This window comes from Pongo abelii, chromosome 16 (assembly GCF_028885655.2).
Source record: "Pongo abelii isolate AG06213 chromosome 16, NHGRI_mPonAbe1-v2.0_pri, whole genome shotgun sequence".
Classification (NCBI taxonomy): Eukaryota; Metazoa; Chordata; class Mammalia; order Primates; family Hominidae; genus Pongo; species Pongo abelii.
In genome coordinates, this window is record NC_072001.2 from 18,957,916 (window position 1) to 18,972,753 (window position 14,838).

The 14,838-nt window shown below is 35.6% G+C and overlaps 1 protein-coding gene and 1 non-coding gene across 2 annotated transcripts in view; both read left to right on the plus strand.

The window, feature by feature from the left end:
• Window positions 1–14,838, plus strand: part of LOC100432405 (zinc finger protein 705A) — a 57,319-nt gene that overhangs the window by 7,366 nt on the left and 35,115 nt on the right. The window contains 2 exon segments of the mRNA XM_054545795.2: window positions 7,105–7,147; window positions 8,595–8,629. The gene's annotated coding sequence lies outside the window, so the exon portion shown is untranslated.
• On the plus strand, window positions 8,088–8,154 carry LOC129050635 (small nucleolar RNA SNORD109A). Its single transcript, XR_008514305.1, has one exon. It is a non-coding gene; the product is annotated as a small nucleolar RNA SNORD109A (small nucleolar RNA).

The window sequence follows — 14,838 nt, forward strand, 5'->3', positions numbered from 1 at the left end:
TCATGCCACTGCACTCCGGCCGGGGCAAAAGAGTGAGACTCTGTCAACAACAACAACAAGAAAAGCACACCCCCAGCATGGCTGTGCCCAGAAACACAGAAATGGGGTCACCACAGCTCACACCTATAATCCCAGCACTTTGGGAGGCCGAGGAGGGAGGATTGTTTGAGCCCAGGAGTTTGAGGTCAGCCTAGGCAACATAGCAAGATCCCATCTCTACCAAAAAAAAAAAAAAAATTAGCCAGACATGGGAGTCTTCTGTGGTCCCAGCTACTCAGGAGGCTGGGGCAAGAGGATTGCTTGAGCCTGGGAGGTAAGTTACAGTGAGCTGAGATCGTACCACTGTGCTCCAGCCTGGGCGACAGAGCCAGACCCTGTCTCAAAACAAAAACAAAAGCTCACAGAAGCGCTGGGGTGGGTGTGTAGGAGTCAGACCCCTGGGAGCGGCAGGTGGAGGATGACTCGGTGCAGCCACTGTGGAGACGGCCTGGAGGCTCCTCAAAGACACACACAGAGCTCCCATCCGACCCAGCAAGACCACTCCCAGCTACATACCCAGGTGGAGTGGAAACCCACGGCCACGCAGAAGCCCGTGTGCAAACACAGCCGCAGACTCCAGCAGCCAGACGGTGGCTACAGCCCAGATGGCCGTCAGCAGAGGAGACGTAGCGCGGCCCTCCGTGCACTGGAACACAACCCAGCCACGAAAAGGAAGAAGCTCTGACTCAGGCCACGGCGTGGACGCACCTTGAGGACGCCAGGCTCAATGAGACACGCCAGACACAGAGGACATGCCGTGTGTGATCCCATTTCTATGAAATGTCCAGGGCACGCCCGACCACAGAGACAGGGAGTTACATGGTGGTTTATTAGACATTTTTCATGAAAATAAAATATACAATACTCAAAAAAAAAAGTTAACATATTAACTTCTAATTTATGTATGTCAGGTTGCTATGTTTTTACAATGTTTGTGGTTTATTGATGATGACTCACAACATAAAGACTATGGCATTATGGCTACATGTTCTAATTCTGATATATACATATCCCATCATTCATTAAATTAAATACAAGTATCAGTAGTATGATGTCTGTTTTCTAAAATCTGAGTTTCACCTGGCTCCAGTATGATCATTATATGATGGAGTGCAAGCAACATGTTCATGCCAATTGTTATTGATATGGCTTCCTTGAATATGTAAACAAGACTGATCAATTGAAGGTCTTATTTCTGCATTAAACTACCTGCGATATTCTCCAAATTCAAGAGACCTGTATAGTTAGTGTTTATTCTGTTTGATGAATAAATGGCCTGTAGCCTATCTAATGGATCACTTTTTCCAGTACTAATCATATCTCTTCGTTAAGAAATAGCATGCATAAGCCATACATACAGGAAGTAATATTTGTCATCTTGATCTACGGTCTTATCCTCCTCCCCTTAAATAAGGATGATTGAGGAAGAGTACTCTTTGGCTTGTTGGCACCAGCACAGCTGACACACCTAGGTATCTGTTTGGTCTCCTGTGAACTTTCAACCAAGATTTAAGGATGCCACTCTGGTAGGTGTTTTCAGACAAAGTGAATATATGATTGTGGAGTTCCATGGCTTGTTTCAACAATGAGACCTTATGTTGTCTTGAGGACGTGAGATGACATGAAAACTAGACTTGCTGGCCCATATCTTTTCTGGGGTATTCTAGTTTGAGCTTAAGATAAAGAAATATATTTGGGATATAGTGTCTCTCACCTGTTTCTATTAGCTTCTAGAAGACCACTTGTCAATTCTTTCCTCCTGATTTAGTGGAAAATATTTTGGCAGTTCCTCAAAAAGTTAAAGATAAAATGACCATATAACCCAACAATTCTGCCCCAAAGTACACACTCGAAGGAATTGAATACAAATGTTCAAATGAATACATGTACGTGAATGTTCATAGCAGCACTATTCACTGGCTGGAGTTCCAGACCAGCCTGGCCAACGTGGCGAGACCCTGTCTCTACTAAAAATAGAAAAATTAGCTGGGCATGGTTTCTCACACTTGTAGTCCCAGCTACTCAGGAGGCTGAGGCACAAGAATCACTTGAACCCAGGAAGCAGAGGCTGCAGTGAGCTGAGGTCACACCACTGCACTCCAGCAAGGGTGACAAAGTGAGATTCTGTCTCAAAAAAAAAAAAAAAAGTAAAGGAAGGTATGACGACAATGTCACACAAAACAGTGAATACCAATAAAAAGATAGAAATTATTAAAAAGAACCAAATGAAAATTCTGGAATTCAAAAGTACAATAACTAAAATTTTAAAATTTATTAGAAGGGCTCAATAGTAGATTTGAACTGGCAGAAGAAACAAGAAGTAAACTTGAAGATAGAACAATAGAGATTATGTTCAAAAGAACAGAAAACATAAAGAATAAAGAAAAACAAAGAGAGTCCCAGAGAATGTGGAACATCATTAAGCATACCAGCATACACATATGGGAGTACCAGACAGGCAGGGGAGATACAAACGATCAGAAAAAATATTCAAAGAAATAATGGCTGCAAACTTCCCATATTTGTGGAAAAACAATAACCTACATATCCAGGAAGCTCAATGAATTCCAATGAATAAATGCAGAGATTGACGAATGGAAACATCACAGTAAGATTTCTGAAAGTCAAAAACAAGAAGAAAGTCTTGAAAGCAGTGTGAGAAAAATGATTTGTTATTTACAAGGGAACCCCAGGAAGATTAACAGCTGACTTCAGCAGAAGCAATGGAGGCCAGAAGCAAAAGGATAACGTATTAAAAATGCTCAAAGAAAAAAGAACCTGTCATCTAAGAATTCTGTACCTGGCAAAGCTGTGTTTCAAAAATGAAGGCAAAATAAAGACTTCCTCAATTAAAAAAAAAAAAAAGTTGGAGAATCTACTGCTCTCAAAACCCCCTGAAAAGAGTTCTCTAAATACTTAAAGAAGTTATTCAAGCTGAAAGCAAGTGAGCCTAGGTAGTTATTCAAATCAATATAAAGAAGTAAAATGCTTGTAAAGGTAATTATATAAATATAAAAGACAGTAGAAATGTAATTTTCTCTTAAGTGATTTTAAAATAAATTCTATAAAATAATATGTATATAATGTATTTTGGGGTCTATAACATATAAAAGTGTAATATATTTGCCAAAGAAGATAGGTGGATGCAAAGCGATACAGGACTAAGGAAATGACTACAGATGGTAGATTAATATTTATTATAATGTCTTTCTTGGCTTATAGCATCAATAAAGGTAATATGTATAATAATACCACAATAGATGGCAAAAAGGGAATAGAGCTATATAGGTGTAACATTTCTGTATAAGACTGAAATTAAGCTAGTGTAAATTAGAAACTTATTTGGGTGAGTTAAGATATATGCAGTAAACCCTAGAGCAACCACTGAAAAAAATTCAAAAAACATAGTGAAAAAAATTATTAAGGAAATTTAAATGCTACATTATAAAATAATTACTTAATGAAAAAGAAAGAAGTAAAGAGGAATAGAGGAACAAAAACACATGAGACATACAGGAGAAGAAGAAGAATGACATAATAAACTCAACTATATCAATAATAAAATTACATGTGAATAGAGTAAATATGTAAATTAAAAGGCAGAGATTCCCAGGCTGGATAAAATCTCCAGGTTTAACATCTCTTTCCCCAAATAAAATGCAGCTTTTTTTTTCTATGACGTATTTGATCACTGTGCTGGTTTACAAAAGATTTCTAACCTTTCTGAAGTCTTTAAAATCAGTGGCGAAGTGTTCTATCTCATTTCACCCATATCAGAGACTCAAATCCTGAAAAATACCAAGTTGACCTGCCCATTCTTGAGTTCTACTGAATGGTGTATTCCCAGATCACTATGGATATTGCTGTTTACTTAACCAATTACTTTTAGTCAACAAGATTTGAACAATGCTTTTGATTCACACAGCGTGAGACCTAGACTTCCCTCATATTGAAATAGGGGCATTAGCATCCTGGATTCCTGCACCGGCTTTCAAACCTTATGATTCCTGCACTCCGAGAAGGCATGTTATCTGGGCATTGTCCTCTCTGTGATGGGAAAGAACAGTTTTTTCAACAAATGTTGCTAGGACAACTGGATATCTAGATACAAAAGATACTGCATTTATGTTACCAGTTTTCTGTGTCAGTCCATTTTGCTCTGATGTAACAGAATACTGCAGACTGGGTATTTGTAATGGTGGAAATTTATTGGCTCACATTTCTGGAGGCTGGAAAGATCAAGGGGCTGGCATATGATGAGGGCCTTCTCACTGTGTCATCCTATGGTAGAAGGGCAAAGAGAGGATATGGATGGGACAAATATCTTCTTTTATAGGAACCCACCCCTGAAATAACAGCATTAATCCATTGATGAGGGCAGAGCTCTCACAGCCTAATCACCTTTTAAATGTTGCTTTATTAAACACTGTTGCATTGAGGGTTACGTTTCCAACATAGGCTTTTGAAATGAAATGAAAAATTTGACCATTCCCAACTATAGCTTGAAATTTCAATGCTCCTTTCTTAGTACGTGATTGAACATGGATAAGATAATCAGTAACGGTGGATGTAAGAACACTATTAACCAACTTGACTCCACTGGCATATGTAGAACGCAACACCCAACAATAGCAGAATGCACATTATGTTCAAGTGCTTATGAAGCATTATTTTGTATATATGTGTTTTCTCCCTTTTTTGATAAAGTTAGCTAGTAGAGTGCCTATGTAGTTAATATTTTTTAAAAACCACAGGCTTCTCAATTATTAATTACATCTATGGTTTTTAAAATATTATCTTCATTAATTTCTGCTTTGATCCTTATTCCTTTCTTTCTTGTACTTTCTTTTATTTTTGCTCTTTCTTAGTGTTTTAAGATGAAAATTGAATTCTTTCATTCATCTACTTTTTCATTTTTAAAAATAACAAAAACATTTAGTGCAATGAATTTTCCTCTAGAACTGCCTTTAAATGCATATTACAGATTCTCATATGTTGTATATTTTAAAATATATGTAAATATATATTTGCATACAAAAACATATTTACATACAAAATATGTATTTACGTAAACATATGTATTTTCCGTTTATATTTTTCCTTTTACTCAGGAGTTAATAGGATATTTTTAAAATTTCTTGGTGAAAGAGCCTTTATGTTATTGTTAGTAAAGTCTATTTTTTTGCATTGTGATCAGATAGTGCAGTTTTGAATATTTCTTGAGTTACTAATTTTTCTTTCCAACCTAATATATAATCAGTTTTTCTGACTATGCCATGGGCACTTAAGAACAATACATATCTTCTATTATCTGTCAAGTTTAATATATAGCCATAAAATCTACACTATTTTTTTGTTGCCATTTTTGCCCACTTGATCTGTCTTTTTCTGATAATGGTGTATTATAGTTTTCTATTATGGGATCATCTATGTCTGGTCTCCTTACATCTCATACATCTCATGTAGTTTTTTATTCATAAAGGTGGTTATTATGTTATTTGGTATATAAGTCTCCATAAGGGTCAAATCTTCATGTGTATTATATCTTTTAGCATAAAAAACGTGGCCTTCTTTGTCTTGGTTAACACTGTGGGACTTGAATACATTGTGTAATATAAGAATCACTACTCTTGCATGTGATTGGCATGAAAAAAAAAGATTACCCCTATCTCTTTTTGTTTTCATATGCCTGATATACTTTCGCCCATCCCTTTATTTTCAGTCTTTTAGAATCCACTTGTTTAGATGCATCTCTCATAGAAAACATATTATGTTTTATTTTGTGAGCCTGCTGAAAATATTTTTCTTCTAGTGGGTGTGTGGAGTCCACTCACGTGTGTGTGTGTGTGTGTGTGTGTGTGTAGCCATGACTGATATTTATTTTGTTTGTATTTTCTTTATATTTGATACGCTGTTTTGTCACGTTGTAGTCTTTGCTTGCCTATTTATTTATTCATACTTAGGAGAGTTTTTATTTTTGTCGGAGTGTTTACTTTTGTACCTCTCTTAATTCTGTTAGTTCTGTGTTTTCCTAGTTAATCTTTAACTTATGATTTATCGGTTTAGGCGACGTTCTTCAACACTCCCCTATTGCTCATGCAACGTGCTTTCGGTTTTCCTGTTTTTCTTTCCTCCTCCTGTGTTTAGTTGTCTTATTTCTACTTTGTCACAATATAGTGACATTTGTATGCTAGTCTTCTACCCTGGATAAGGAATATACATCTGTCAGGTGGAAGGAATATCATGTTGTATGCTGCTGTCAAATAGATCCTAACATACTTTCATAATCTTTTAAATGATATAATCCAAGTTCACAGTTAACTCCTGACTTTTTATTTCTATCATATTCAGTAGATATATCAGCATTGGCAGCCATCCCACTGAAATATCACTTCACATTTTGCTTAGACCAAAGGGTTCTGAGAAGCTTCTGGAGCTGTCGTGAAAGCCAGTTTCACTAAAGTCAAGTCAGACATCTGCCTGTGCTGCTTTCTGCTATAAAGCTGAATGCAGGAGATACACTGTTAGGAGCATCAGTGTGGTGTGAGGAATGTTTACTCATTGGTAGTAGACTTGTCTGGATCAAGGATAAGCACAAGTATCTGAGATGCTGAGGTGTGGCTGAATGAATGGCCATCTGTTCTATTGCAACCGGATAAATAACACATTCAGAGCAGGCCCAACTGGTGGACTCCTCAATTATCTCACAGTACCACTATCATGTGTCTTTCATTTTTCACATCACAGTGTATTTTCATAAAATCTTTATTGATAGACCACAACTTTAGCATTTCCCATTCAAGACACAACTACTGTGTCACTTGGATGGCCTGGTAGAGAGGAAATTGGCTATTTTCAGAGTAAAGAATTCAAGGAGGAAACAAATTTATAAATGAAATGACGAAGGTGATGAGATCAAGCAATGCTGATGTTTGTAGCAAGGAGTAGAGGGCTGAGATGCCTGTATGATAAGAAATTATAGTGGAACCAATCCTGTGCTGTATTTTTTATTAATTTAGAGCATTCTCTGATCTGATTTATTTTCTATGTGATATTTTGCTGCAGGTTAAAAGCTGAAACAACTTCAAGGAAACTTCAGGGAAAAGAGGTGAGCAGCCGCTTCGGTACTTTTGAAATTCTTTGTGTGTTCTGTGGGCAGTGATGTCAGAACGTCAAGGACTGTGAGTTCATTATTTCGGAGGCTTAAAGGAGATTATTCTTTTGGTAGATATATTTCCCCATGGGTGTCCCTACCTTGTTCAAGGATTCCTTATTATTGTTTCTTCTCTTTGTTTAAATCTCTTTTTGAAATGACCTAAACAACTGTGGAGAATCATTGACATATTTCCTTTTTTCACTGTTCATGATGGGTGAAAATAATCTTGTAGTGAAATTCAGATGTTCTAATATTTTTTTTAAATCTTTATCTGGCACATTCATAACATAGATGTTTCTATACATATTAGTACTGTAATCATACCATATATTATTCTGTTACCTCACTTACTCCTTAAACTTTTAGTTGATTAAAGAGTTTTTATGAAGTTCCCCAATAGATTTTTTTCTTTTTGGAGACATAGTCTCACTCTGTTGCCCAGGCTGGAGTGCAGTGGTGTGATTTTGGCTCACTGCAACCTCCCCCTCCTGGGTTCAAGCAATTTTCCTGCCTCAGCCTCGGATTACAGTAGCTCGGATTACAGGTGCGTGCCACCACGCCCAGCTAATTTTTGTATTTTCAGTAGTGACGGGGTTTCACCATCTTGGCCAGGCTGGTCTTGAACTCCTGACCTCGTGATCCACCCGTTTTGGCCTCTCAAAGTGCTGGGATTACAGGCTTGAGCCACCGTGCCTGGCCAGATTTTAATCTAATTTTATTAGAGCAATTCAGTCATATGTTTTTTCATGCTATGTATATGAGAGTTCCATTATTCAGATACTAAACAAATGTCTACTGTACATTTACCGTTCTCACTGATGATGCATTAGATAACCATGCACAAAAGAAGCCTGGCTGGGGAAATGCTTATTTGTTGGGAGGGTTCATGTTTGGATCGATGATGAGAATAATTGTCTGAGGATGCTGAGGGACTCATTCCAGATGTCAATCTGAGGTCCAGATGTGCGGCCCTCCAGTAGGACAAATAAGACTCTCAGAGCCTGGCTCTATTTGGGAATCCCTCGGTGACAACATGGTACCCCTGTGAGCATGCCTTTTCCATCTCTCCGAAGAGGGCAGTAGCATCCTGTCTTATGAGTCAGTATGCCCTTTAGTATGCTTAGTGACTCAAGACTTGCTTTAATTGTAGATAGATACTTACATATAAGATATATTTCTTAAGTAACAAATGAAACACTTTAGAAGATTGAATTAAGGGTCAAGCAACTGTGATATGTCTGAAAATCTCATTAATGTTGTGCTGAAAGAAGGAAATATGGCATGCCTCTATTAAATAATGACAGTGGAACCAAGTTTAGTGCTTTGTTATTTTTACTGTGGAGTGTTTTCCAAGATTATGTTTGCTTTTTTTTTCTTTCATGTTTTGCTGTGATACAAGGCCTGGAATCTGATCCTGTGCTTCAGAGAATAGGGGTGAGTAGCTAAACCATTATCTTTTGAAATTCATATGTCATGTGCTGTTTGCTAGGTCTTTAGGTCGTTTTGTACATCTTTTCAGAAGCTTATTGGAGGACATTTTCATGATATGTCCTTTTCCTCATTGAGACCCTCACCATGTCACCTACACTATTGAATCCTTATCATTTCTCTTTTAATTTTAACTCTCTTTTGCTTTTATGGAAAAATGTAGAATTTAAGAGATTTCATATTGGAGCAATATGAAAGGCAATTTGAGAGGCAATATGAAAGGCAATTTCATATTGGAGCAGAATGTATTGTAGTGAAATCCAGGTGTGCCAAAATATTAACAGATTTTCCTCATCTGTTTCATTATTGGGGTTTCAGAATAGAGACTCCATGGTTCATAATATCTTTGTGGTCATACTACATTATATTTCTGCTTCTCATTTAATTATTAAATATTGACTTGAATTAGTCTTTTTCTCATTGTTGCAACAAGGTAAGTTATATAGGAAATTTTCTTCTCTTGATGGCATGTCTGAGATAATCATAGATATAAGATAACTGGCTGGTTTCTAGAATGCATATAATTTTTATTTCTTGATCTGTGTGTGAGTGCTTGCTGTGTTTGCATCATGCAAATACATGAGCTTTACAATTTTAGTGTATGCATTTTTCTACATGTATATTATTCTTCAATAGAAAGTAAAAAAACTTATCAAACTAGTCAAAATATTGGTTAATACATAAAAAAAGTCTCAAGTAGATTATGTATTACATGGTGCTTATTGATTGATGCCCTCATAATAGATCAAGTGGGTTCTCTCTTTAGCAGAGGGCTTTTTAGCAAATCATGTCATGAGTAGTTACTCAAGTATTTTTATTTTCACAGATTTATATTTTTTCTATGCATATTCTTAAATTCTCTTATACTTTTTTCTCTGTTATTAAAACATGCTGAACAATCTCAAGTCTTAAAGACTGTAGTATTGTTTCTACATATTCATGTATTTTGGTACTCAATTCTTTATACTTTCTTTGACAGATCACTTGAACTGGCACATGTCTCTTGTTTTGCAGAGAGGGAATTAATGTGATACCTTCATGCTTTTCTATTCTATGTGCTACATCATTGAATATACAAGCAAATATAGTTGTTAAGATTTAGTGTGATTATTTCTACACCACATGCAAAGAAGTTTCTCATAGATCTTAATAGAGGCCCACATGCATTGTACAGTTTAGAATTTGGGGAAATATTGATGAAGTTGGGTAAAGTTTAAAGCCAAAAGTCAGAACAGTGAACTCCTTGCTTAAGGATTTCCTTGGAGATTACTTAGTCAATACACAACTGATAAATTTAAGTGCTTTTCACCTTTTGAGTTCTTGACTACTAAAGCTAAAATGTGTTTCAACTTTTAATCCTGCTTCCCTAATTTTCCCTTTTTTAGTTTAAGATCAAATAGCTCCAGCCATAAATTACTGCCAAGAGTAACCACTTCATTTTAAGAAAGCTTCACAATATAGAAGAAAATAAAATTATTTATGACAGATGTATTTTAACCTTTTCCCCATGCTTTCCAGAGGAAATATGTTTAACCATCTGCCCTATATTAGAGAAAAACTTTCTATGCTAATACAGGTATCTATCAATCCATTTATCTTTCTATATAAGATGTATTGATCATAACCAATTAATTTTATTGTAAATGAGCTTTAGATTTGACATTTTGGTAGTAATATATGTTGTACAATCTCCTGAGGTCCTATAGGTCTTGAAGTCTCTATGTCAAAAACTATAGATGTGCCAGTGTCCTCAGTGAATGTGAAGGACACCACATTTTCCTTAGCCATTTCTTGTTTTCAGAATGATGGTTATCAACATTTTGCTACTGCAAGATACCATACACTTATAATCAGAATATGCCAGTTTGTATGCACTCATGCCTCTGTTTCTGTAGAGCATTCCTAGAATGAGTAATGCTGGAAAATTAGGTCCATGTAATTTCTTTAATGAGTTATAGTCAAATCATGAAATATTCAGGTTACCATTATTTCAGTAATGTATTAGAATGTCAAGGTAAAGTTATCTATATTGTATATATACACACAGCGTAGATATAATTTATACAACATCTATATTTATACAACAGATATATATTTATTTATATATTTATACAACATAAAATATATTTTATTAAACGAAATATATTTTATTGTTTAATATAGATTCTTAAGTGATAAATATGTTTAACATTATTAAAATAGGTTAAAATAAGTTATAGTTAATACAATGAAAATTGGCAGTCCTTTTACAAAACATATGCCATAACTATAACATTTATCACTGACAGTCATACCAGGATAGTCTTTTATTTCCAATCGCTTAAATATTCCTAATTGCAAAAAAAATTTGAAGACTAAAATTCAGAAGTTTTGAAAGAGCCATTGCCTGGGTAAATTATACAGGTTTCAGTTTTATTTATAATAATTTTGTATATATTTATAAATTAATGCATAATAAATTAATAACTTGTGATAGGCAATGCAAAGATGACAGTGAAAGGACAAAATTGATTAGATTGATAAAGTCCTGTTAACATGAAGAAATTGACCAGGATACCATCCACACTATAAAATTAGAGAAATTTATCAGGACAATTCTCTAAAATACTCTTCTCAATTTTAACATTGTAACAGGAATTTTTAAAATTTTGGTATTATGTGTGTTTCCTTCCAGATAATTTGAACAGATTCATATTTGCTATTTTTAAAGCCATATCTTTGTCCTTAGTGCTGGCAATGTATTCTTCAGAATGAACAAATAAGAAATATGTAAAAGCCATAAGTGAAGGTGTCAGGTTGAAGTAGTCAATCAGTTATGCAGAACACAAAGAATTTTATCTCGTATAATGTTTACATAGCTTTATAGAAGGGTGCTGAAAGGGCTATAAAACATGGACATTATTGTCTCATTGAAAGGTCCAATAGATACTAAAATTCATGCTGTTATTTTTAACCAACCACCCTATAAATGTTGTATGGTGTATTTAGAGGAGAGCCCAGGGGTGTGTGTGTGTGTATGTGTGTGTGTGTGTGTGTGTGTTGTGTTTGAACTTGACAGGGAAGCAAGAACATCAAGTTGCTAATACACTCTGTCTATGGTTAGAATCATGCTGAAAACATGGCTCCCCCAGTTCTGGAGTGAGCCCATAGATCAAGCATTCCCAGAAGACATAGCAGGCTCAAATCCCTGTGTACACAATATTTCATGATTATCTTATGTCAGTACTTTCAAAGTATACAGTTTGTGTGAAGACAAATCCAATGTCATTTTTCTTGGCTAGCCTATATGTGTGGTAAATCCATCATTTATTTATTTGCTTCCTGAAAATTACAATCAGATTAAGAAACTGCAGCAAAGCGGGTATGATGAGATAGAGATTGAAGTGTAAGCTTATGTTAATGATGTCCTTGGTTTGGATAAACACATCTAAGAGAAAAACGGAAAAACACACATGGCAGGGAAGCCTTGATGGAGCCAAAATATAGGACTGTATGTAGTAATGCAATCAATAGATGGGCATTTGGCAGTAATATTATTTTTCAAATATGGGTAAAAATTGCTTTGGAGAGTAAAGAGAGACAAAGTTGAAAGCAGGTTTATAGTAGGTATTGTTTTAGTGTTGATCCCTTTTTGCTGCAATAATCAAAGTGATAAATATTGAAAATTGATTCACGCAGCATTACTTACTCCATTCTAATTTTTATATATGTCAACAGTGTCATCTTCCAAACTGTGCTATCTCCTTCATGAGAAGTGACTCTGCTGAAGTTTATAAGGTTGACATATTGCCAGCTTCAATAACGTAAAGCTGAAGTGTATACTGAATTCTTAATGCAAATAACAACTCTATTGGAAAGTAACCCAGTTGTAGAAGTGCTAATTTGTCAGGAGCTGCCTTACCAAGATCACGATGAGTACAGTTATCTCAGGATTCTGAAAGATTGTTTTCAGATTTCAACTAGTCTAGCTGAATGTTCCTTAATAGAAAGAGAGGACTTTTAGAATTGGTTCAATATGATGACCTTCTGAATTATCTCACATAGCCCGTATGTACATGCCTTTCTTTTCTCTCAGAAAATGGCAGTATCATAATAGCTTTCTTATGCAGACTTCACCTTAGGGTTTTATATTAAGGGAGGGGTCTGGTGTTTCATTTATTTTGAACTATTTGTTGTTGATTGTGTATAGTGCTTGAGTAAAAAATTGAATATAGAAACATCTAGAATAAATTTTCTTAATGATCAGGTGTTTATAAAGTGAATTATTAGCGTCAATAATGTTGGAAAGTTTTAAGAGAATATAGAAAACTTGAACATCACACAATTACATTGGGACCAAATTGTGGGGTCTCATTACAGTTAATATTTATGCATTTTTTCCAATTGATTTGTGTGCTTTTTTTCTGCATGTTTTTGGCAGATAGAATGACTATAACAAGTAACAGCAGGTCAGGAAATAAAAATAAGCAGAGCCCTATTCCTTTAAAAATCTTCACTGATGGGAGGGCCACAAAATAAGTCTTAATACATTTAAAGAATTAAATTCATGTAAACCATGTTAATTTAATTCCACAATGATATTGAATTAGAAATAAGAGGAATATCTCTTGAAAATCTCCTAAATGTTTGGAAATTTAAATTAGCATTTCTGACCTATTTATTGGTTTAAAAAGATACAAAGAAAGTAAAATTGAAAAGTCTTTTGAACTGAATAAAAATAAAAATATAGAATCTAAAACCTTATGGGATACTGATAAAACAGGATATAGGGAGTAATTTACAGCACTGAAATGGCTGTATTAGAAAAGAAAAAAGGTTTTAAATCAGTAAATTTGTATTTTACCTTAAGAAACTTAGAAAAGAACAAATTAACCCAGAGTTAAGTAAAATAAAGGCACTGATAAAGATAAGAGCAGAAATCAATGAAATATAAAACAACAAAACACAGAGAAAAATTGAGATTATCCAATCTGAGCAACAGAGTGGGAAAAAATGAAGAAAATTGAGCAACAAAGAACTGTAGGACAGCGTCTCTCATACCAATGGATGCATACACTGGAGCCCTAGAAGGATGAAAACAGAAGGAAAGAAAACTTCCCAAATTTTATGAAAAACATTAATTTATATAGCCGACATGACCAATAAAATCCAAGTAAGATAATCTCAAAGAGATCAACACCTATACACATCATGGTTAACGTGTCAAAAGACACTGAGGTGATCAGCAAGGTGGAGTGGTTGGGAGAAGGTAAAAGCAGGAAGGAGAGATGGGGACTCACAGCAACCCACACTTGAAACTGCCATAGATCCTACCAGTTGCTTCATGGACTCCATCAGGAGCCCACCTATAAGCCACTTGGGATGCATCACTCCCATCTTGCCAACAAAACCCCAAATGTTCCAAATGCCTCACTCACTCTTTGGCAGGCTCCCCAAGTGCACTCCTGTGAAAAGCAAGTGAGAATCTCTGCAAATGGCTTGCAAGCACATATTGACAGTGGCGCCACTCTGTAGAACTGGAAGAAAGCTCACAAACATGGGAATTTCAGGACACTACCCTAAAAAAAATGAGACTTCAGCACCTGGCTTGGCTTTATGCAACCTAGAGAAGATAATATGGTTTGGCTCTGTGTCCCACCCAAATCTCATGTCAAATTGTAATCCCCACGTGTTGGAGGAGGGGACCTGCTGGGAGGTGATTGAATCATGGGGGTGGACTTCCCTTTTGCTGTTCTTGTGATTGAGTTCTCATGAATATCAAAACATAATAGTGTACATCTTAAATACATACAATTTTGATTTGTTAATCATACTTCAATGAAGCTAGAAAAAAGATATAATTTTTAAAACAATAATAATATAAATTAGGGGTGAAGGAATTGACCTATGTTGGAGAGAAGATTTTGTAAACTATTTAAATTAATTGGTATCCATTCAAGCTAGATTAAATTGTTAATTTAACTGTAATACTAAGGCAACCACTAAAAACGGCTTTAAAAAATATAGCACTTGAGGCTGGGCATGGTGGCTCACGCCTGTAATTTCAGCACTTTGGGAGGCCTAGGTGGGTGGATCACAAGGTCAGGAATTTGAGACAAGCCTGACCAACATGCTGAAACTCTGTCTGTACTAAGCATACAAAAATTAGCCGGGCG